This window comes from Lethenteron reissneri, chromosome 6 (genome assembly GCF_015708825.2).
Source record: "Lethenteron reissneri isolate LAM-NWPU_2019-01 chromosome 6, ASM1570882v1, whole genome shotgun sequence".
Lineage (NCBI taxonomy): Eukaryota > Metazoa > Chordata > Hyperoartia > Petromyzontiformes > Petromyzontidae > Lethenteron > Lethenteron reissneri.
This window is the reverse complement of record NC_083784.1, coordinates 5,356,006-5,380,393: the sequence shown is the minus strand read 5'-3', so window position 1 is coordinate 5,380,393 and position 24,388 is coordinate 5,356,006.

Below are 24,388 nucleotides of genomic sequence, written 5' to 3'. Positions count from 1 at the left end.
TCTGCCTCTCTAATTCATCTCTTCTAGTCTCTGGCGACAGTCGTAGCAGCAGCAGCAGCACCAACATCACCACCACCACCATCTCACCCACTCCCTCCACTCCCCCGCATTTCTTCAATTCCTTTCTTCTGTCTCTCTCTCTCTTCCACCCTCTCTCTCTCTCTGCCTCTCTAATTCATCTCTTCGAGTCACTGGCGACAGTCGTAGCAGCAGCAGCAGCACCAACATCACCACCACCACCATCTCACCCACTCCCTCCACTCCCCCGCATTTCTTCAATTCCTTTCTTCTGTCTCTCTCTCTCTTCCACCCTCTCTCTCTCTCTGCCTCTCTAATTCATCTCTTCGAGTCACTGGCGACAGTCGTAGCAGCAGCAGCAGCATCATCAGCGCGAGTCTCCACGTCTCTCTGTCTCACCGAGCGCTCGACTCGCGGCTAATGATCACGCGAGCATTCGCAGTCCCCTCCTCCCCGCCGCCCGCCTGTCCCGCTCGTTACGCGGCCGCGCGCCGGATGAGGCTGTCTGTCCCGGCAGCTCGAATTCAATAATCTCCGAGCGGCGCGCTCCACCGTGTTTAATTTTCACACGGCAATATATATTTATGATTGTCATAGTTCACATATACGCACATATACATACACACACACGCGTGTGTGTATATGTGTGTGTGTGCGTGAGCGGTGGTGCAGCGGTTAGCGCGCCGCGCTACGAACCCGGCGACCCGAGTTCGATTCCCGTTGACGGCCAACATCGGTGACGATTATCTGGGCCTCCCCTAGGTCGACTCAGCCTCAAATGAGTACCTGGTGGCGGTGTGTAAACATCGTCACTGGGGAGACAAAGGCGGCCGGGCGTGGTGCTGGACACCCACCCCCTCGTGTGCCGTGCCGGCCTTCGTAGGTGCTCGCTAACAGCACTTGCCCCAACAGTCTGTTAAGGCTATGCGGGGGATCTTTATATACACACAGACTCTCTTTAATGTCACGCTCTCATCTCGCTTGTCTGTCGCTCTCTGTTCTCGTCTCTCTCCCAACTCGCTCGCTCTCTCTCCTTTCTACCCTCCTCTCCATTCTATCTGCAAACTATCGCCTCGTCTCCTCTCTTTGTATGGGCCTCCCCTAGGTCGACTCAGCCTCAAATGAGTACCTGGTGGCGGTGTGTAAATATCGTCGCTGGGGAGACAAAGGCGGCCGGGCGTGGTGCTGGACACCCACCCCCGCGTGTGCCGTGCCGGCTTTCATGTGTGTTCTCTAACACCACTTGGCCCAACAGCCTGTTAAGGCTATACGGGGGATCTTTGTCTTTTTTGTGCCTGCCTGCCTGTGTGTGCGTATAACAACTCGAAACATCATATAACACTTTGTGTGGCCCTGAAGTGAAACGTGTGGAAATATATAAAATAGGCGACGTTTCGGGCAACGGCCCTATTCGTAACACAAACACAGAGACAGAGAGAGAGAGCTCCTTAGAGATCGCCGATGACGACGAGAGTTGGGGACGCCACATGCTGACAAGGCGGGGTGGCCCGGTATGTGAATCACGTGTTGACCACTGCGCCACCGCTCCGCAAAGAAAAAGATCCCCCGTATAGCCTTAACAGACTGTCGGGGCAAGTGCTGTTAGCGAGTAGCGCCTGTGCAGGCAGGCACGGCACACGAGGGGGTGGGTGGCCAGCACCACGCCCGGCTGCCTTTGTCCTCCCAGTGGCGATGTTTACACGCCGCACAAGGTGCTCATTTGAGGCTGAGTCGACCTAGTGGAGGTCCAGGACCTCTTCGGAACATCGTCGCTGATGTCAGCCGTGAGCGGGGACCGAACTCAGGTTTGCCTGGTTCGTAGTACAGCGTGCTACCATCTGCGCTACTGCTTCCATCGATTGTGACCTTATAACGGTGAGTTTCTATACGGTGTGTATATATAGTGACAGTGTATGTGTGTATACTGTCGAGACCTGCAGGTCACATATACTGTCGGCACTGCAGACTGTCTTGATGCGCCTGAATGGACGAGCGGAGCGGAGCGCCCACGGAGACAGCGGCACGAGGAGTCGGAGAGCTGCAGGGAGAGCGCGAGAGAGTTCGCGAGAGAGTTTGAGAGAGAGTTCGGGAGAGTTCGCGAGAGAGTTTGGGAGAGTTCTCCATGGTTCGTCTCACCCTTTGACAGCCATCGATTGAGAAGAGGAGGAGGAGGATGGGGGGGTGCAGATGTTTTTGCTCGAAGTTTTTTTTGTACGGCGGAGAGACGGGGAGGGACGGGGAAACTCTGGAAGACGAGAGACGCGGGTAGACGTGGGGAGAGACGCGGAGACACGGGGAGACGCGGAGAGACCCGGAGACACGGGGAGACGTGGAGACACGGGGAGACGTGGGGAGACGCGGAGACACGGGTAGACGTGGAGACACGGGGAGACGTGGGGAGACGCGGAGACGGGAGACACGGGGAGACGTGGGGAGACGCGGAGACGCGGGTAGACGTGGGGAGACGTGGAGACGGGAGACACGGGGAGACGTGGGGAGACGCGGAGATGCTGGGAGACACGGGGAGACGCGGGTAGACGGGAGATACAGGGACACGGGTAGACGCGGAGACACGGGAAGACGTGGGGAGACGCGGAGACACGGGGACACGGGTAGACGCGGAGACACGGGAAGACGTGGGGAGACGCGGAGACACGGGGACACGGATAGACGCGGAGACACGGGGAGACGTGGGGAGACGGGGAGACGCCGGGAGACGGGAGATACAGGGACACGGGTAGACGCGGAGACACGGGGAGACGTGGGGAGACGGGAGACACGGGATCCACTGGGAGACGGGAGAGAGACACGACTGGAGACGAGACGGAGAGACACGGCACAGGCGCGGGGACACGGGGGGAGAGGCACGGGTGCAAATTAAACGCGGAGAGGTACGACGGGAGGAGAGGCACGGGAGAGACGGTGCGTGGCGATGCGGTGCACGGCAGAGCGGGAGACACGGGGAGGTGGTGATCGAGGGAGACGGGAAATACGGGGAGGCAGTCGACACGGGGGGAACAGACACGGGGAACGGGGAGGGACGCAGTGATGAGACGGGAGACACGAGGAGAAGAGAGATACGGGGGGAAGAGAGACACGGGGAGAAGAGAGACACGGGGGGAAGGGAGACGCGGAGATATTGGAGACACGGGGAGGATATAGACATGGGGGGAAGAGAGATACGGGGATATTGGAGACACGCGGAGAATAGAGACACGGGGAGAAGAGAGACACGGGGAGGATAGAGATACGGGGATATTGGAGACACAGGGGGAAGAGAGACACAGGGATATTGGAGACACGGGGATATTGTAGACACGGGGAGAAGAGAGACACGGGGATATTGGAGACACGGGGATATTGTAGACACGGGGAGAAGAGAGACACGGGGATATTGGAGACACGGGGATATTGTAGACACGGGGATATTGGAGACACAGGGGGAAGAGAGACACGGGGATATTGGAGACACGGGGATATTGTAGACACGGAGAGAATGACGAGAAGCGGAATAGACGGGAGATGGGGAGACGACGTGAAAACTGGAGACGTGGAGAGACGGAAACACATGAGAGGTGGTGGTGGTGGTGGTGATGGTGGTGGTGATGGTGGTGGGGGTGATGGTGGTGGTGATGGTGGTGGTGGGGAGATCGCGAGAGATGCACGGAGAGGCGATGCCTGGGCTCGCCTCCCCACGCGCGCCCGGGGGCGGGAGACGAGGCGACGAGTCGTGGTGACCGCCCCGGGCCACGCGAGCGTGAGAGTGGGGGGCCAGTGTAAGAGTTTTTATGATCGGGGACACAAAGGTAGCCGGCCGTGGTACTGGACCACACACCGCCCTCTCTGCCTTCTTCACGGGCGCTCGCTCACCACACTTGTTACCCACAAAGGCTGTAAGGCTATATGGAGGGTCATTGTATTTGTCGAATGGATGTGCACGTGTGTGTGTGTATGGCACGGGAGTATTGGGTAGCGATAGTGTAGCGGTTAGCGCACTGCACTACAAACCTGGCGACCCGAGTTCGATTCCCGCTCACGGCCAACACCAGTGACAATGATCTGAACCGGTCCCGGGCCTCCCCTAGGTCGACTCAGCCTCAAATGAGTACCTGGTGGGGTGTTAACATCACCACTGGGGAGACAAAGGCGGCCGGGCGTGGGACTAGCCATCGACCCCCTCGTGTACCGTTCTGGCCTTTATAGGTGCTCGCTAACAGCACTTGCCCCAAAGGTCTATTAAGGCTATACGGGGGATCTTTATCTTTGTTGTATGGCCAACACCGGCTGCGATTAATAATCTGAATCGCCCGTGGCCTTCCCTAGGTCGACTCAGCCTCAAATGAGCACCTGGTCCAATGTGTAAAACAGCAGCACTAGGGATACAAAGGCGGCTAGGCGTGGTGCTGCCCCACCCCACTCCCTCGTGTGTCGTATCGGCCTTAAGAGGTGCTACTCGCTTACAGCAACTTGCCCCCAAGGCCTCACGGGGGACCTTTGTCTTTGTAAACGGAGCGGTGTAGCGGCAGCGTGCGTGGTTTGCGCACTGCGCGCTACACCCCCCCCCCCACCCCCGGCCGCCAGACATTCGGTTCGGGACCACGGCCAACATCAGAGGCGAGCGAAATCCGAACGCGCTCCTGAAGCTGACTCGGCCGCACTATGTCGGGTACTCGCACGCATCACGCACTGGAGAGACAAAGGCGGTCGCGCTTATAATTGACCACACTCGCTCGCTCGTCACCACCTTAATAGGGGCTCGCTAACAACGACGAAGCGACCCCGGGAAGGGGAGAGGGGAGTGGGGATGGGGGAAGTCTGCGTATTACTGCGTATTTAAAAAAAAAACCGGTAACCGTTTCCCGTGGAACGAGTTACGCCGTTGATTCTCGGTACACGCGAACGTACAAACGGCACGGCGGCCCAAGTCACCGCGTGGTAATCATCATTTGACCTCGGCACCAGCCGAGCGACCAGCCTTGGGATAGGTGAGGGTACCCACCCTTTACCCCACCTGACACTGTTGGGTGGACAGAGGCGGCGATGGAGGGAGATCTGAGAAACTCGCCCACCCCTCCACCCACCCCTCCACCCATTGTTTTAACTGCCGCGCCCGGAGATGGGATCATATATACCGGCGACCCAGCGTAAGAACCCCTCACCCCCAACAAGTTTGACGGCTGATATACGTGCGGCAAAAACCGGTAACCGAAACAAAATAGCCGGTTATTTTCATTCGGTTAGTGCTACTAGAAAATAAAAAATAACCCCTATACAACGTATGTGAATGTGCCTACCTTTGCTTAGATTGTATATATATGTGTGTGTCTATGTATGCGTGTGTGTGCATGCGTGTGTGTGTATGCGTGTGTGTGTTTATGCGCGTGTTATCAGTGACAATTATCTAAACCGACCCTGGACCTCCCCTAGGTCGACTCAGCCTCAAATGAGAACCTGTAGAGACGAAGGCGTGGTGATCACACCACCACTCGTGTGCCTTCAAAGGTGTTACTCGCTAAACAGCACTTGCCCCAACAGTCTGTGTAGGCTACACGGGAGGTATTTGTCTTTGTGCCTACGGGTTTACGTATTTTCATGTCTGAACGTTACACGCGTCTACCTATACGCGTATCCGTGTACGTGTGTCTGTGTACGTGTGTGTGTACGTGTATGTGTGTACGTTTATCTGTGTACGTGTGTGTGTGTCTGTGTACGTGTGTGTACGTATATCTATGTACGTGTGTATGTGTACGTGTATCTGTGTGTACGTGTGTGTGTACGTGTGTGTATCTGTGTGTGCGTGTGTGTGTGTTTACATGTGTGTACGTGTGTGTATGTGTGTGTGTACGTGTGTGTGTACGTGTGTGTCCGTGTGTGTGTACGTGTCTGTGTGTACGTGTGTGTGTGTGTACGTGTATCTGTGTGTACGTGTATCTGTGTGTACGTGTATCTGTGTGTACGTGTGTGTGTGTGTACGTGTATCTGTGTGTACGTGTGGGTGTGTACGTGTGTGCACGTGTGTGTGTACGTGTGTGTGTGTACGTGTGTGCACGTGTGTGTGTACGTGTGTGTACGTACGTGTGTGTGTGTACGTGTGTGTGTGCGTGTGTGTGTGTACGTGTGTGTGTGTGTACGTGTGTGTGTACGTGATTCCCGTCACTGACGATTATCTGAACCGGTAATGGGCCACTCCCTCGTGTACCATTCCGGCCTTCATAGGTGCTGCTCGCTAACAGCACTTGCCCGAACAGTCTGTTAAGGCTATACGGGGGATCTTTGGATGTGTCTTTGTCATGAGCAACGAGGAATAGGCTTCAGAAAGCCTATTCTTATATTTCTCATCATTTTGGACCTGGCAAAAAATGCCCCATTGTGTGTCCACGTGTTTGAGACGTCCTTCATAGGTGCTCGCTAACAGCGCTTGTCCCGATAGTCCGTTACGGGCTACACGGGGGACCTTTGTCTGCTTTGTGTTGCAATTCACGAGGATTGCGGGTATAAATCATCGCCCGAATACCCACACACCTACACGTACCCACACACCCCGTTGTTACGCACTCTAACCCTCACAACAATCAATTAACAACACGACCTGTCAATCACACCGCGCGCGTGTGTGCTTTGAAGACAACGGTAATTATTGACGACGTTTCAGGAAATGACCCTTCGTCATCATCATCATCATCCCGGCACGTAGGGCTCATCAATTATACACTTCCTGCCATCGTTGACAATCGCACGCACTGACACACACACACATAATTGTCAATTTACCTACTTAATTTCTTCTTAATATTCTAAATTAATATACTGTTCTATACTGTATTAGAAAACAAGTTTTGCTGGCTGGCTGGCTGGAGGCACGAACGGCCAGACGGTCAGGTGCAGGCTGCTCGTACGATACAATATTATTATTTTTCCACATTTGTTGTTTTCTGAAATAAAATGTGGTGATTGAAATAATTATTAAAATTGACAACTCTTGTGGATCACTGTCATTGTGGGGGGGGGGGGGACCTCCAACCCTGCAACGGTCACGGGACTTGGCCGCCCCCTAGGTCGACTCAGCCTCAAATATGCAGTGTGCAGTAAAAAAATTATACGTGGAACAACGTCGCTAACACCTAGGGAGACAAAGGCGGCCGGGCGTGGTTACTGGCCATCTTCTCGTGTGCCTTGCCGGCCTTCGTTAGACGCTTACTCGCCAGCAGCACTTGCCCCTACAGTCTGCTAGAGGCTATACGGGGGGGAGGGGCCATTTACCTGCTAAAGATCGTCTCGTGTCTCGCGGAACGGTTCCCCGCGGGGTGACGGTGATGAGGTCCGGGGGGGGGGGGGGGCGCGGAGGACTACAGCGGCTGGGGGTAGTGAGCTGGGTACAGATCGGGATCGTGTTGGTGGTGCGGTCGGTGTTAGTGCTAAAGAGATGGTGTTCGTACATGAGTCGGTGTTAGTACTATAGTCTGTGTTAGTACTAGTCGGTGTTAGTGCTCGAGTTGGTGTTAGTACTCTAGTCGGTGTTAGTACTAGAGTTGGTGTTAGTACTAGAGTTTGTGTTAGTACTAGAGTTGGTGTTAGTACTAGAGTTGGTGTTAGTACTCTACTAGTGTACATGAGCTAGTGTCAGTGTTAGTACTCTAGTCGGTGTTAGCACGAGAGTTCGTGTTAGTACGACAGTGGGTGTTAGCGCCAGAGTTAGCGCCAGAGTTAGCGCCAGAGTTAGCGCCAGAGTTAGTATCGGAGTTAGTATCGGAGTTAGCACAGAGTTAGTATCGGAGTTAGCGCAGAGTTAGTGCCGGAGTTAGCGCAGAGTTAGTATGGGAGTTAGCACAGAGTTAGTATCGGAGTTAGCGCCAGAGTTAGTATCGGAGTTAGCGCCAGAGTTAGCATCGGAGTTAGCGCCAGAGTTAGTATCGGAGTTAGCAACAGAGTTAGTATCGGAGTTAGCAACAGAGTTAGTATCGGAGTTAGCGCCAGAGTTAGTATCGGAGTTAGCAACAGAGTTAGCATCGGAGTTAGCAACAGAGTTAGCATCGGAGTTAGCAACAGAGTTAGTATCGGAGTTAGCGCCAGAGTTAGTATCGGAGTTAGCGCCAGAGTTAGCATCGGAGTTAGCAACAGAGTTAGTATCGGAGTTAGCGCCAGAGTTAGTATCGGAGTTAGTGCCAGAGTTAGCATCGGAGTTAGCAACAGAGTTAGTATCGGAGTTAGCGCCAGAGTTAGTATCGGAGTTAGCGCCAGAGTTAGTATCGGAGTTAGCGCCAGAGTTAGTATCGGAGTTAGCGCCAGAGTTAGTATCGGAGTTAGCAACAGAGTTAGCATCGGAGTTAGCAACAGAGTTAGCATCGGAGTTAGCAACAGAGTTAGTATCGGAGTTAGCGCCAGAGTTAGTATCGGAGTTAGCGCCAGAGTTAGCATCGGAGTTAGCAACAGAGTTAGCATCGGAGTTAGTGCCAGAGTTAGCATCGGAGTTAGTGCCAGAGTTAGTATCGGAGTTAGCGCCAGAGTTAGCATCGGAGTTAGTGCCAGAGTTAGCATCGGAGTTAGCGCCAGAGTTAGTATCGGAGTTAGCGCCAGAGTTAGCATCGGAGTTAGCGCCAGAGTTAGCATCGGAGTTAGCGCCAGAGTTAGTATCGGAGTTAGCGCCAGAGTTAGCATCGGAGTTAGCGCCAGAGTTAGCATCGGAGTTAGCACAGAGTTAGTATCGAAGTCAGCGCCAGAGTTAGTATCGGAGTTAGTGCCAGAGTTAGCATCGGAGTTAGCGCCAGAGTTAGCATCGGAGTTAGCGCCAGAGTTAGTATCGGAGTTAGCGCCAGAGTTAGCATCGGAGTTAGTGCCAGAGTTAGTATCGGAGTTAGCACAGAGTTAGTATCGAAGTCAGCGCCAGAGTTAGCATCGGAGTTAGCGCCAGAGTTAGCATCGGAGTTAGCGCCAGAGTTAGCATCGGAGTTAGCACAGAGTTAGCATCGGAGTTAGCGCCAGAGTTAGTATCGGAGTTAGCAACAGAGTTAGCATCGGAGTTAGCGCCAGAGTTAGTATCGGAGTTAGCAACAGAGTTAGAATCGGAGTTAGTGCCAGAGTTAGTATCGGAGTTAGCACAGAGTTAGTATCGGAGTTAGTGCCAGAGTAAAGTGCTGGCGTTAGCGCAGAGTTAGTATCGGAGTTAGCACAGAGTTAGTATCGGGGTTAGCGCCAGAGTTAGTATCGGAGTTAGTGCCAGAGTTAGTATCGAAGTCAGCGCCAGAGTTAGAATCGAAGTCAGCGCCAGAGTTAGTATCGGAGTTAGTGCCAGAGTTAGTATCGGAGTTAGCACAGAGTTAGTATCGAAGTCAGCGCCAGAGTAAAGTGCTGGCGTTAGCGCAGAGTTAGTATCGGAGTTAGCGCCAGAGATAGTATCGGAGTTAGCGCCAGAGTTAGTATCGGAGTTAGCGCCGGAGTTAGGCAGTCGCGTAGAGACCGCGATGTGCTTTGGGTTCGCGTTAGAAGCCGAAGGCAGGGTCAGAGATTTTGGATGCAGGTTGAGGTTAGCGCTCGAGTTAGTACAGAGTGAGTAATAGGCCTGGAGTTTGCGAGAGTGTTAGTGTAGAGTGTGTGTCAGTGCGGGATGTTAGTGCGGGGTGTTAGTGAAGAGTGTTAGTGAAGAGTGTTAGTGAAGAGCGATTGAGTAAGAAGAGGCTTTTTACTGGTAGGAACCACCTGGTTCCACCAGCCCACAGGGGATTATTGTGTCCGTCCGTCCATCGTGCATTCAAAAATGGGAGGGGTGGGGCTGGGTGGAGAGGGGAGGGTGGGGAGAGGCTGGGTGGGGAGGGTGGGGAGGGGCTGGGTGGGGTGGGGATGGGCTGGGTGGGGAGGGGCTGGGTGGGGAGGGGCTGGGTGGGGAGGGTGGGGAGGGGAGGGGCTGGGTGGGGAGGGTGGGGCTGGGTGGGGAGCGGCTGGGTGGGGAGAGTGGGGAGGGGCTGGGTGGGGAGGGTGGGACTGGGTGGGGGGTGTGAGGGGTTGGGCTGGGTGGGGAGGGGCTGGTCACCCCGTGGTGCCCTTATAAAACTCAACGTTTAACCTACTCACGCCGGCTTGTGCCCGCCCTCACAGTCGGGCATATTTGCGGAATACACCACGCCGCCGTTGACCCTGGCCATTGACCGAGCAACCCAACGTTCCTACCAGCTCCCTCCGCAGGACAATGTGTTTCCCTTTATGGGAGTAAAGCAGTGTTCATATGCAAAGAGGTCCTGCAGATAAGAGTGTTTGAGTGTTCGTGAAGAGCGTTAGAGTGTCAGCGTGTTATTACAGGGCAGTGGTTCTTTTTAACTTGGGGGGTACGAGACGTGGCCAGATTTGTTTCGAAGGTAAATAATCGAAAACACAAATTGAGCATTGGCACGTGAAGTAACAACTAACTTTGTTTCATCAAACCCGCCATGTGTGTGTGTGTGATCAACTCTGCACTTTAAATTTCGATTTAAAGCTTTCGTGACTGCAAGGATTCATCTTCTTGGTTCTTTCGGTAAAGTCACGTAGAAGGGAGATAATAAAATAATAAAAATAAAACATAATAATGTGAGAATTGTGTTTTATTATGTTTTATTTTTATTATTTTATTATCTCCCTTCTACGTGACTTTACCGAAAGAACCAAGAAGATGAACTCTGTACTTTGTTGTAGCGACTGTGAACCAACGGGGTGCAAGGCTGCAGTAAAGGTGAAGAATCACTGGCGTAGAGTGTCAGTGTGTCAGTGTGTCGGTGTGTCAGTGTCAGTGTGTCAGTGTTACTGTGTCAGTGTGTCAGTGTCTGTGTGTCAGTGTTAGAGTGTCAGTGTGTCAGTGTGTCAGTGTGTCAGTGTCAGTGTGTTAGTATCAGTGTGTCAGTGCCAGTGTTTCAGTGTGTCAGTGTGTCAGTGTGTGTGTGTCAGTGTGTCAGTGTCTGTGTGTCTGTGTGTCAGTGTCTGTGTGTCAGTGTGGGGAGCGCTGCGCTATGAACCTGGCGACCCGGGTTCGATACCCGCTCACGGCTAACACCAGTGACGATTATCTGAACCGGTCCTGGGCCTCCCCTAGGTCGACTCAGCCTTAAATGAGTACATGGTGCGGTGTGTAAACATCGCCACTGGGGAGACAAAGGCGGCCGGGCGTGGTGCTGGCCACCCACCCCCTCGTGTACCGTTCCGGCCTTCATAGGTGCTCGCTAACAGCACTTGCCCCTACAGTCTGTTAAGGCTATACGGGGGATCTTTGTCTTTTTGTGTGTCTGTGTTAAGAGTGTCAGTGTCGCAGCCTCTCACCTCCACTTAGCGCGGGGTCGCTCCCCCAAGTCCCGGGGTTCGGGGTCCCGGGGTCCGCTCCACGGGGGTCCCGACGGGGGTCGTTCCCGAGCCCCCCTCGTGCGCGGAGGGGTGGCGCCCTCGTGTGGCGGCCGGTGACAAGAACGAAACTCGATCTCTGGCCGGGGGAGATCCAACAGGGGGTCTCCTAGCGGGGTCCTGGCGGAGCTGGGGTAATTAAAGGGTGGTGGTGAAGAAGGACGGGTGAGAGGGGTTGAGGGAGGGGGGTGAGAGGGGGGGGTGAGAGGGGGAGGGGTGAGAGGGGGAGTGAGGGGGGGTCTCCGCGCACCTGCGCCGCTCACCTGGAGGGGTCCCACGTCTGTTCCACGACTTCCCGTCACCCTCAGGGTTCCTCTGGATCCCCTATGCCCCCCCCCCCCCAGGGTCCCCTGGTCTCACCCCGATCTCCCCGAGACTCCCCAAGGACCCCACCCCCTCCTCACACCCGCACGGGTCCCCTGAGACTCTCTCCAAGTCCTTCACACCCTCCAATACCTCACGAAACTCCACCCGTCTATCATATGTCCCACACAGTTCCATTCGCAAGCATTGTCTCCCCTGTCTCCCCCTGGCTCTCCCTGTCTCCCCCTGGCTCCCCCTGTCTCCCCCTGGCTCCCCATGGCTCCCCCTGGCTCCCCTATGGCTCCCCCTGTCTCCCCCTGGCTCCCCCTGGCTCCCCCTGGCTCCCCCTGTCTCCCCTATGGCTCCCCCTGGCTCCCCTGGCTTCCCCTGTCTCCCCTTGGCTCCCCATGGCTTCCCCTGTCTCCCCTATGGCTCCCCCTGGCTCCCCTGGCTCCCCCTGTCTCCCCTATGGCTCCCCCTGGCTTCCCCTGTCTCCCCTTGGCTCCCCATGGCTCCCCCTGGCTCCCCTATGGCTCCCCTGGCTCCCCCTATCTCCCCCTGGCCCCCCCTGTCTCCCCCTGGCTCCCCTGGCTCCCCCTGGCTCCCATATGGCTCTGCTAGGCTCCCCCGAGCTCGCCCAAGGCTCCCGCCGTCTCTCCTCGCATCCCCATGGCTCCCAAAACTCCCAGGGACCCCACCCTGACTCGGCTTTCTCCGCATCTTTGAAAGCTTCCCGTGTACCCTCCACGTGTCTCCTGGTCTCCCCCTGTCTCACAGACACACTTCCGTGGCCTCCAGCATGCCCCTCCCCCTGTCTCTCCTCCTTGTTTACCCCCTAGTCTCCACGTGGGGTCCCCTGCCCCCCCCCCTCGTCTCCCCGAGGCTCACACCCCGCTCCTCCGTCTCCGCGTGGCCATGCGCGGAGACAGGAGCCGTGCGGCTTCCCCAGCACTCCCCGCACGCACTCCCACCACTCCCCCACCACTCCCCCACACTCTCTCCCAGCACTCCCCGCACGCTCTCTTCCACCACTCCCCCACACTCTCTTCCACTACTCCCCCACACTCTCCACCACTCCCCCACGCTCTCTCCCACCACTCCCCCACGCTCTCTCCCACCACTCCCCCACACTCTCTCCCACCACTCCCCCCACGTTCTCTCCCACCACTCCCCCACGCTCTCTCCCCACCACTCCCCCACGCTCTCTCCCACCACTCCCCCACACTCTCTCCCACCACTCCCCCACGTTCTCTCCCACCACTCCCCCACGCTCTCTCCCACCACTCCCCCACACTCTCTCCCACCACTCCCCCACGCTCTCTCCCACCACCTCCCCCACGCTCTCTCCCACCACTCCCCCCACACTCTCCCCCACCACTCCCCCACGTTCTCTCCCACCACTCCCCCACGCTCTCTCCCACCACTCCCCCACGCTCTCTCCCACCACTCCCCCACACTCTCTCCCACCACTCCCCCACGCTCTCTCCCACCTACTCCCCCACGCTCTCTCCCACCACTCCCCCACGCTCTCTCCCACCACTCCCCCACACTCTCTCCCACCACTCCCCCACATTCTCTCCCACCACTCCCCCCCACGTTCTCTCCCACCACTCCCCCACGCTCTCTCCCACCCACTCCCCCACACTCTCTCCCACCACTCCCCCACACTCTCTCCCACCACTCCCCCACACTCTCTCCCACCACTCCCCCACACTCTCTCCCACCACTCCCCCACACTCTCTCCCACCACTCCCCCACGCTCTCTCCCACCACTCCCCCACACTCTCTCCCACCACTCCCCCACACTCTCTCCCACCACTCCCCCCACGTTCTCTCCCACCACTCCCCCACGCTCTCTCCCACCACTCCCCCACACTCTCTCCCACCACTCCCCCACACTCTCTCCCACCACTCCCCCACGTTCTCTCCCACCACTCCCCCACACTCTCTCCCACCACTCCCCCCACGTTCTCTCCCACCACTCCCCCACGTTCTCTCCCACCACTCCCCCACGCTCTCTCCCACCACTCCCCCACACTCTCTCCCACCACTCCCCCACACTCTCTCCCAGCACTCCCCCACACTCTCTCCCAACACTCCCCCACACTCTCTCCCACCACTCCCCCACGCTCTCCCCCACCACTCCCCCACACTCTCTCCCACCACTCCCCCACACTCTCTCCCACCACTCCCCACGCTCTCTCCCAGCACTCCCCCACGCTCTCTCCCAACACTCCCCCACGCTCTCTCCCAACACTCCCCCACGCTCTCCCCCACCACTCCCCCACACTCTCTCCCAGCACTCCCCCACACTCTCTCCCACCACTCCCCCACACTCTCTCCCACCACTCCCCCACGCTCTCTCCCACCACTCCCCCACGCTCTCTCCCACCACTCCCCCACGCTCTCTCCCACCACTCCCCCACACTCTCTCCCACCACTCCCCCACACTCTCTCCCACCACTCCCCCCACGTTCTCTCCCACCACTCCCCCACGCTCTCTCCCACCACTCCCCCACACTCTCTCCCACCACTCCCCCACACTCTCTCCCACCACTCCCCCACACTCTCTCCCACCACTCCCTCACACTCTCTCCCACCACTCCCACTCCCACCTCTCTCCCACCACTCCCCCACGCACCACTCCCCCACACTCTCTCCCACCACTCCCCCACACTCTCTCCCACCACTCCCCCCCACGTTCTCTCCCACCACTCCCCCACGCTCTCTCCCACCACTCCCCCACACTCTCTCCCACACTCCCCCACACTCTCTCCCACCACTCCCCCACGTTCTCTCCCACCACTCCCCCACACTCTCTCCCACCACTCCCCCACGTTCTCTCCCACCACTCCCCCACGTTCTCTCCCACCACTCCCCCACGCTCTCTCCCACCACTCCCCCACACTCTCTCCCACCACTCCCCCACACTCTCTCCCAGCACTCCCCCACACTCTCTCCCAACACTCCCCCACACTCTCTCCCACCACTCCCCCACGCTCTCCCCCACCACTCCCCCACACTCTCTCCCACCACTCCCCCACACTCTCTCCCACCACTCCCCCACGCTCTCTCCCAGCACTCCCCCACGCTCTCTCCCAACACTCCCCACGCTCTCTCCCAACACTCCCCCACGCTCTCCCCCACCACTCCCCCACACTCTCTCCCAGCACTCCCCCACACTCTCTCCCACCACTCCCCCACACTCTCTCCCACCACTCCCCCACACTCTCCCCCAGCATTCCCCCACACTCTCTCCCAGCACTCCCCCCACGCTCTCCCCCACCACTCCCCCACGCTCTCTCCCACCACTCCCCCACGCTCTCTCCCACCACTCCCCCACGCTCTCCCCCAGCACTCCCCCACGCTTTCCCCCACCACTCCCCCACGCTCTCCCCCAGCACTCCCCCACGCACTCCTCTCCACGCTCTCTCCCAGCACTCCCCCACGCTCTCTCCCACCACTCCCCCCGGCGCTCATTTCCCCCACGCTCTCCTCTCCCGGCGCTCACCCCGGCACTCACCCCGGCGTTGGCCCCGAGTAAGGGACGCGGAGTAGGGAAGGGGGTGGTGGGCACGGCCGCTGTGTTCGCTGGGTCAAGAGGCCCGGGTGGACGCGGGCAGGCGGGGAGCCGGAGCCAGAGACGCGGCCACGCGGAGCCAGGCCCACAGCGGCGGGCAGAGTCGAGGTCTCCTCCTCCTCGACGCACGCCGGGCGCTCACCGCTCGCCCGGGCACACGAACACTCCCGCGCCGCTCATGTCTCCCGCGTCTCCCTCCTCTCTCTGCAGTGTGTCTTCCTTCTTTTTCCTGTGCGCGCTCTCTCGCGCGCTCTCTGTCTCTCTCCCTCCCCGGTGCTCTCTCGCTCTCGCTCTCTCTCTCCCCGCTCTCGACGTCGGCACCGCACGCGACGCGGCACCAATGCGAAATGAGCGGCGCTCCCGCGCAGAGCTGCTCTCTCTCCCGCGTCTCCCCCTTCCCTGCGCTCCGCGCGACTCCGCGCGCTTCCAGCGCAGCAGCAGCAGCACCTCCTACCCCCCCTCCCTCCCGCGCGATGCGGGCGGCCAGGGGGGGTGGGAGGGGAGGTGGGGGGGGGGAGGTGGGGGGATGGAGGGACACAGAGGGAGGCAGGGACCTGGGATGGAGAGGGAGGGAATCAGAGCGAGAGGGAGGCAGGGGGAGGGGATAGAAAATGACCCCCACCCACCCCCGTCTCTCTAATCTCGCATCCCGCGCGCGTCCGCAGAGCGCGCCTCTCCCCCCATCCCCCACGCACCCCCCCCCCCCCCCCCCACACGGTACCCTTCCTCCCCCCTCCCCTCCACAACCCCCACGTGCCCCGCCCCTCGGCTCGGCCACGCGTGCCACGCGCTCGGGAACGACCGCGCGCTCCTCCCCACAACGCGGGGGCGGGGGGGTAGTGAGGGGGGGGGGATCAGCACGCAACAGGTGTACGGGGGGGTGGGGTGGGGGGTCGGTGGATCACGGGAGGACGGGTTCGTGAGTGGCGCTGGAATTATGATTTTGGCAGTGACGGGAGCGTGAACGTGAAATCGAGACGATGGGTGGTTGTGCTGAGCGCGCGACACGCTGACCGGGGAGATGGCGCGAGACAAAGACCCCCCGCAAAGCCTCAGCAGATGTTCGGGGCAAGTGCAGTTAGCGAGCACCTATGAAGGCCAACAGGGCGCGCACGGGTGTCGTGCGGCTATAGCACCAGGCCCGACCGCCTTTGTCTCCCCACAGTGCACCGGCTACGAATTTAAGGCTGAGTCGACGTAGAGGAAGCCCATGGCCGGTCCAGGTATTCGATGTTGGCAGCGGGCGGGAAACGAACTCGGGTCGTCGGGTTCGTAGGGCAGTGCGCTAACCACTGCGCCACCACTCCCTGCAGAGCGTAAACACAAACAACCACAGGCTCGCTCAGACCGCACTATGGGGGAGGGGGGGGCTATGGATGAACTTGATAGGGGAGGGGGCTCTATTGCTGAACAGGACCCAACTCCTTCTCGTGCGCTCAGTGACCCCTGAACCCGCGCGCACGGTTCGATCCCGACCCCGGCATGAGACGCGAGGTGAGTCGCTACTCGCGAGGGTAGCGGGAGTCGGCAGCCACTCACTCGACTCGCGCTCCAGAAGGTTCGACGGTTCGATCCCACGTCCCGGTGCGGCCGTTGAAACGACGGCGAAAGTTTTTGTTTGAACTCTCACACCGCACACTCGCCCCCCTCCGCCCCCCCCCCCCCCGCCCGCTTCTGTCGACCCAGCAGCGTGACGTTGGTGTGACCCCCACCTCTAGAGCGGCCTTCAGTCGAGGCCCCTTCGGTCAGCGGTGGCCGTGAGCGAGCAATTGCAGGGGCCGCGCCTTTACACCCCCCCCTTCACCCCCCCCCACCCAACTCCCTAGATCCGTGGACGAGAGGGTTGCTGACCGTGGGAGCTGTAAGGGGGTGGATGGGAGAGGAGGTGGAGGAGAGGGCAGGGAGGGGTGGGAGGGGTGGGAGGGGTGCCCCCCCCCCCTCCGCGCCCCCCCCCCCCAATCCGGTCGCTCCTCCGCGTTATTAAAGCGGCGTCTGAGCTCGGCTCCGATATTGGAGCGCATCTCATCAGAGCGCAATAAGCAAGGGCCAAAGACATGAATTAAACAGGGGGTGCCTACCCCCCCCCCCGCCCACTCGCCCCCCCCCCCCAATGTTCTTACCTAGCGGGGGAAGCCCCCTCGCCCCCCCCCGCCCCCCCCCGCCCCCACCACCTCCACACCACCGGGCGGGAGCGGATCGGTTCATTTCGAATAGAAATTCGATGTCGTTCGTAACGTGCGCACCGACGGGGAGCGGTGGCGGTAGTGGTTAGCGCGGCCACGCCACGGAACCCGGCGGCCCGAGTTTGGATCACATCAGTGGCGAGTGTCAACTCACCCCCCACCCTCGCCCCCCACTTCTCCAATCCGGCACTCACTGACCAGCGTGGTGAAGTATGGTCAAACATACCCCCGTGACCGACAGGGCTTGGAGCGGCTCTAATCCAGCAGTGGGCATATCAATGGGGACTGTGAATGATTACATTATTAGAGTTAAAATATACAGCTCCTTGGTCAATCCACTGCTGGACAAGATTTTAATCCAGCAATGGAATGGGGGGGGGGGGAGGCATTTGTCCATACTTCCCCACGCTGGTTCAGCATGGGTTGGTGAAGGCGGAGGAGAGTTGCGCGTGTGGATGTCGCGGTGGGAGAGAGCGAGAGTCGAGAGGAGGGATGACTCACTCGGGATCTGAGAGAGGAGGGAGGGAGGGAGTCGCGTGCATTCACAGAGAGACACGGGGAGAGCGAGACGGGAGAGTGACAGGGAGAAAGGAGAGGGGGGCACTGAGACGTGGGGGGGGGGGGGTGAGAAAGAATGAAGAGAAGAGAGAGTGAGAGCGATAGGGAACGAGAGCAGAAAGTGAGAGACGCGGGGAGATGGACGTACAGGGAACGGGGGGGGGGCGCGGAGCGCTCGCCTCGAGGGGATGGAGAGAGACGCGCGGGGGAGAGCGTGGGAGGGAGCGAGTGCCTCCTGAGAGCGAGAGAAGAGAGAGCGTGGGGAGCAGGAGAGAGGGCGAGTGTGTGTGGGATGGGGGTCTAGACCCCTCCCCCTCCTCCACCACCCATTCCTCCCCACCCCTCGGGGTACGGAGATGTGAAGATTACGCAGAGTCTGTCGTGGTCGGGTCACAACTGTCACCCTCACTGTAATCGCCGCGTGATGGGGTTTGATTCAGGGTGGGAGTGGGGGGCGAGGAGTGTGGGGGGGAGGGGGTCCGCCCGTGCCGCTCCCCCCGTCTGGGTTAAGTTCAATCCCCTGCCCCTCCTCCCGTGACCCCATCCCAGTTTCCCGCGACCTCGCTGCTGGGGTCGCGCTGATCCGCGGCTCCATTACGCGAGATTCTCTGCGGATTTTAAGGCGAAAAGAGGATTTGTGTGTGTGCGCGTGTGTGTCTGTGAGTGTGCGCGTGTGTGTCTGTGAGTGTGTGCGTGTGTGCGCGCGTTCGTGTGTGTCTGTGAGTGTGTACGTGCATCTGCGCGTGTTTGTGTGTGTCTGTGAGTGTGTGTGCGTGTTCGTGTGTCTGCGTGTGCCTGCGTGTGTGTGTTCGTGTGTCTGTGTGTTTGTGCGTGTGCCTGCGTGTGTATGTTTGTGTGTCTGTGTGTGCGTGTGTGTCTGCGTGTGTCTGCGTGTGTATTTGCGTGTGTGTGAGTGTTCGTATTCGTGTGTGTCTGTGTGTCTGCGTGTGTGTCTGCGTGTGTGTGTTCATGTGTCTGTGTGTTTGTGCGTGTGCCTACGTGTGTGTGTTCGTGTGTCTGCGTGTGTGTCTGCGTGTGTGTGAGTGTTCGTGTGTGTCTTTGTGTCTGCGTGTGTCTGCGTGTGTATTTGCGCCTGTGTGCGAGATCGACTCGGCCTCAAATGAGTACCTGGTGTAGCGGTGTGTAAACATCGCCACTGGGGAGACAAAGGCGGCCGGGCGTGGTGTTGACCACCCACTCCATCGTGTGTCGTGCCAGCCTTTATAGGCGCTTGCTAAGAGCACTTGCCCCGAGCCTCTACTAAAGCTATACGGGGGGCCTGTGTCTTTGTGTGCGTGTGTGTGGCTATTTGAATGTGTGGGCTTGTGTTGGTTTTTGTGCGTGTGTGTATTCGTGCGCGCGTGTGTGTGTGAACCTCTGCATGTTTGTGCATGTCTTTATTCATGTGTGTTTGTGTGTCTGTGTGTATGTCTGTAGACGTGGGTGTGCGTGCAGTGTGTGCCTGTACGCGTGTGTGTATTTGCGGTGATATTTACTGCAGTGTAAAGGCAAAGGAATGGCTCTGACTCCCAGCCACACAGCTTTAAGCGGACCTACGTACAATCATGAAGGTTCTTAACGATTCAGGTTCTTATTGATAAAGGTTCTTAATGATAAAGGTTTTTAACGATGAAGGTTCTTAATGATGAAGGTTCTTAATGATTAAGGTTCTTAACGATGAAGGTTCTTAATGATTGTGAGCACACGGTCAGAAACCCTCGACATCATGAAGAAGAACCCAGAGCCTTGGCCTATTGATGGTATCGTAGGCCTTGACAAGGTCAATAAATCAGAGACGTAGGTCCTGTTGAAATGTGCCGATACCATCTCCTGTAGCAGACGGACAGAGACTATGGGGCACATGCAGGACTGCCCTGGTCTGGGGCTCCGCAAGCCTCTCGTCAGCGCGCTGCCTGGCCAGGAGAAGTTGAACCCTTGGCAGGACCTTTCCCGGCCTCACACGGAGTTAGTTGTTCAAATCAATGCAGCCCTCCTTCTTAAAACGGGGGGGGGGGGGGGGGGTCACCGGGGCATCCTTCCAAACCAGCGGAAAATGAGTTACAGACTGATGATAATCGGGGGGAGGGAGGGGGGTTCTACAAATAGGTGCACCAGGTACTCATTTGAGGCTGAGTCGAACTAGGGGTGGCCCGGGACCGGTTCAGATAATCGTCACAGATGTTTGTTAGCCGTGCGCGGAAATCAAACTCGGGTCGCCGGGTTCGTAGCGCAGTGCGCTAATCTCTGCGCCACCGCTCCTCTCGCATTCAGGCAAAAAAAGACAAAGATCCCCCGCATAGCCTTAACAGTCTGTTGGGGCAAGTGCTGTAAGCGAGCAGCACCTACAAAGCAAAAACCCCAATCATGCATTACTCTACCCGCACCAACTCCCCATGAGTGACGGGGCAGTTGTGGAGAGAGTGGAGGAGTTTCCCATATCTGGGCAGTGTGCTTATGACCAGCTCCATTTTGGCGGCAAATATCTCATCGCCGAATCAAGTCAAGCCGGATTATATTTTCATCGGCTGCGTAACACGAAGCTCCGGGTTTTCTCGGCCACAGTTGTGACCTCCCTTCCCTATTGCTTGCGAAACGTGGACCATTTTAGAGGAGACATCTGAGCCGGTTTGAAACATTCAGGCTTGCCTGCCAACGATCTATCCTGGGTGATACCAGACTGGATTGTTTGAGCTCACAGAGTCCTTGAGAGATCTGGACACAGTGAGCTCCTCCAGCATGCGAGGCTGCTGCATGGGCCATGTAACCCACATGCCGAGCCACGGCATGCCCAAGCAGCTTCTGTTTTTTGCCGAATAGAGGGGGCTAAACGGGCGCAGCATGGACACGAGCAGAAATGCGGCACACACGACGACTGGTAACCAGCGGCGCCAAGATCGGCCTCTGTGGAGGACGAGGAGGCTCGCGGAGGACGCCACTGGGCCGTGCCAGGCTAGGAACACGTTGCCGAACGCTGCTGGGCGGTTGGAGGTAGCCGCCCTCCGGCAATAGCGGAGGGGCTTGCGGAGCAATACCCGCAACGACGAGCGGAGCGCCGGGCAGATCAGACGCGGCAAGTTGGCACGATGGGGCAGGGACGCCGCCGCCGCCCCATCTGCTCGCGTCTCTTCCCCCCCCCCCCTCTCCCTCCTGCGAGCAGTTTTGGCACCGTGCGCTTGGAGCCATTAGCCCAACAGCATGAGCTGTGGGTAGAATAAGGGGTATGGAGAGAACAGGGCTTGGACAGGGGTCTGATGGGGGTATGGGGAGACTAGGGGTGTGATAGGGGTGTGGGGTGGGATAGGGGTGAGGGGAGACTAGGGGTGGGATAGGGGTATGGGGAGACTTGGGGGGTGGGATAGGGATCTGGGGAGACTAGGGGTGGGATAGGGGTATGGGGAGACTAGGGGTGGGATAGGGGTGAGGGGAGACTAGGGGTGTGATAGGGGTATGGGGAGACTAGGGGTAGGATAGGGGTGTGGGGAGACTAGGGGTGGGATAGGGGTGAGGGGAGACTAGGGGTGTGATAGGGGTATGGGGAGACTAGGGGTGGGATAGGGGTGAGGGGAGACTAGGGGTGGGATAGGGGTATGGAGAGACTAGGGGTGGGATAGGGGTATGGGGAGACTAGGGGTGAGATAGGGGTATGGGGAGACTAGGGGTGGGATAGGGGTGAGGGGAGACTAGGGGTGTGATAGGGGTATGGGGAGACTAGGGGTGGGATAGGGGTGAGGGGAGACTAGGGGTGGGATAGGGGTGTGGGGAGACTAGGGGTGGGATAGGGGTATGGGGAGACTAGGGGTGGGATAGGGGTATGGGGAGACTAGGGGTGGGATAGGGGTATGGGGAGACTAGGGGTGGGATAGGGGTATGGGGAGACTAGGGGTGGGATAGGGGTATGGGGAGACTAGGGGTGGGATAGGGGTATGGGGAGACTAGGGGTGGGATAGGGGTCTGGGGAGACGAGGGGTGGGATAGGGGTGAGGGGAGACGAGGAGTGGGATAGGGGTATGGGGAGACTAGGGGTGGGTTGAGGGGTAGTGTTAGGAGGGGGGTGTGGGGAGGGGTTGCTGGACATTTAATTATAAAGGTGCTGACTCGGTTCTGCATTGGGCGGATGCAGGGTAGTGAGGGGTTGGGGAAGGGGTTGGGGGGAGGGGCGGGGGAGGAGCGGGGGAGCCTGCGTAATTATATTTGTCTCTATATATAATTGTGTGTGTCCAGACGCGTATGTATTCGGGGAGCGGTAGTGTAGCGGTTAGCGCGCTGCGCTACAAACCTGGTAACCCGAGTTCGATTCCCGCTCACGGCCACCAACGCCGGTGACGATTATCTGAGCCAGTTTTGGGCCTCACCTAGGTCGACTCGGCCTCAAATGAGTACCTGGTGCGATGTGTCGTAAACATCACCACTCGGGAGACAAAGGCGGCCGAGCGTGGTGCTGGCCACCCACCCTATGTGTCGTGCCGGCATTCATAGGGTGCTCGCTAACAGCACTTGCCCCAACAGTCTGTTAAGGCTACGCGGGGGATCTTTGTCTTCTTTTGCCTGAATGCGAGAGGAGCGGTGGCGCAGTGATCAGCGCACTGCGCTACGAACCCGGCGACCCGAGTTCGATTCCCGCTCACTGCCAACAAACATCTGTGACGATTATCTGAAGCGGTCCCGGGCCACCCCTAGGTCGACTCAGCCTCAAATGAGTACCTGGTGCAGATGAACAAACATCAGCGCTGGCAAGACAAAGGGGAGCCCCGCCTGGGCGTGATGCTGGCCACCAACCCACCCCCTCGTGTGCCGTGCCAGCCTTCACAGGTGCTCGCCAACACAGCACTTGCCCCAATAGTCTGGTAAAGGCTACACGGGACATCTTTGTGTTTGTGAGGTGGTTGGGGGGGGGCGGTAGCTCATTAAAAATGTCTCCGACGCAGCGGATTTGGGACCGCGTGACCGATCACGTGGTCCCGCGGAGACCCCCCCCCCTCCTCTCCACGTGCAGAAGGCACGCGGGGGGGGGGGGGGGGTAAGGGTTGGTGGACCGCGTCGAGACTCGTGAAACTCCCGCACGTGACCAGGAGATGGCGCTGCAGCAGAGCGGGCGAGTCAACTCAGCGGGGCAGCAGCAGCAGCAGCAGCGAGCCATGGTCATCGCTGCTGGCAAGCCTCCGAGATTCCCTCCCCCCCGAGGTAAATCAAGATGATTTATTCAAATGAGATAAGCGCGCACACACGCGCAAAAAATCAAGTGTGTTTGTATAATTCTGCCCTGAACCAGGACTAACATCTAAGAGTTGAGATAAATACTCTTAGGTTTTTTTCGGTAAAGTCACGTAGGTAAAACAATAAAATAAAAAAAATACTAAAAGTAATAATAGAAATAAAATAATATTATACAATAATATTATTTTATAAATTAAATTATAAATAAAATAATATTAAAATACAATTATAAATAAAATAGTAATATTATACAATAATATTTTATTTCTATTACTTTTATTAATTTTTTTATTAAATTTTTTACCTACGTGACTTTACCGAAAAAACCTACGAGTATGAATCCTTGCAGTCACGAAAGCTTCAAATCTAGAGTTGAGATAAGCCATGAAGTGAGCGATGGGTGCGAGCGACGGCGTGGTGAGTGAAACGCCGAGTGGTGGGTGCGGTGAGCTTGCAGCGAGCGCACTTCGTTTGCACGCATCTCTGCATGGAGCGTGCATCGTTTTCATCCAGTCCTCATCTCACGTTTCTTCGTCGTTCCAGATTTCGCACACGGCCACGTCTGCTCTGGACACGGGGGGGGGGAGGGCGGAATCATTAATTACCCAGCAGCGGGAGGGGGGGACGAGGGGGGGGGTTCATTAATTAAAGTGGGGGGGCTGCCATGCAGGGGAGTGGCACCTCCTTCTGGTGAATAATTAAGTCCCGCAGTGATGGTAATAGGCGCGCATTCATCAGCCACGTGCTTGGTGGGGCGGCTTGGGGAAGGGGAGGCTGTGATGAGAGGGGGTGATGGGGGGGGGGCTGTGGTGATTGGGAGGGGGGGTGGTGAGCGCGAAGTCCACGTGACACTTCGCAACGAGCTCGACGTTCACCCCCCCCGGCTGCGTCTCACTTTCCTGAGCGTCCTGTCGTCGACAGAATACGGTCCCGTGCACTCCCATTGCAAACCCCTTATCGCCCGCACACCACCGCCCCCCCCCTTCTCTCGTCGATCCCCTTTAGCTGCCCCCCTCTCACCACCGCCAAAGCCCCCAATCAGGGGACGGCCATTGGTGATCTCGCATTGAAAGCCGCTTGAGAGAGGTGGGGCGTGAGAACAAGAAGCACGAGGTGGAGAGGGTGGTGGTGGAGCAGGAGCATGGAGTTGATTTGGTGGAGCAGGTGGAGCAGG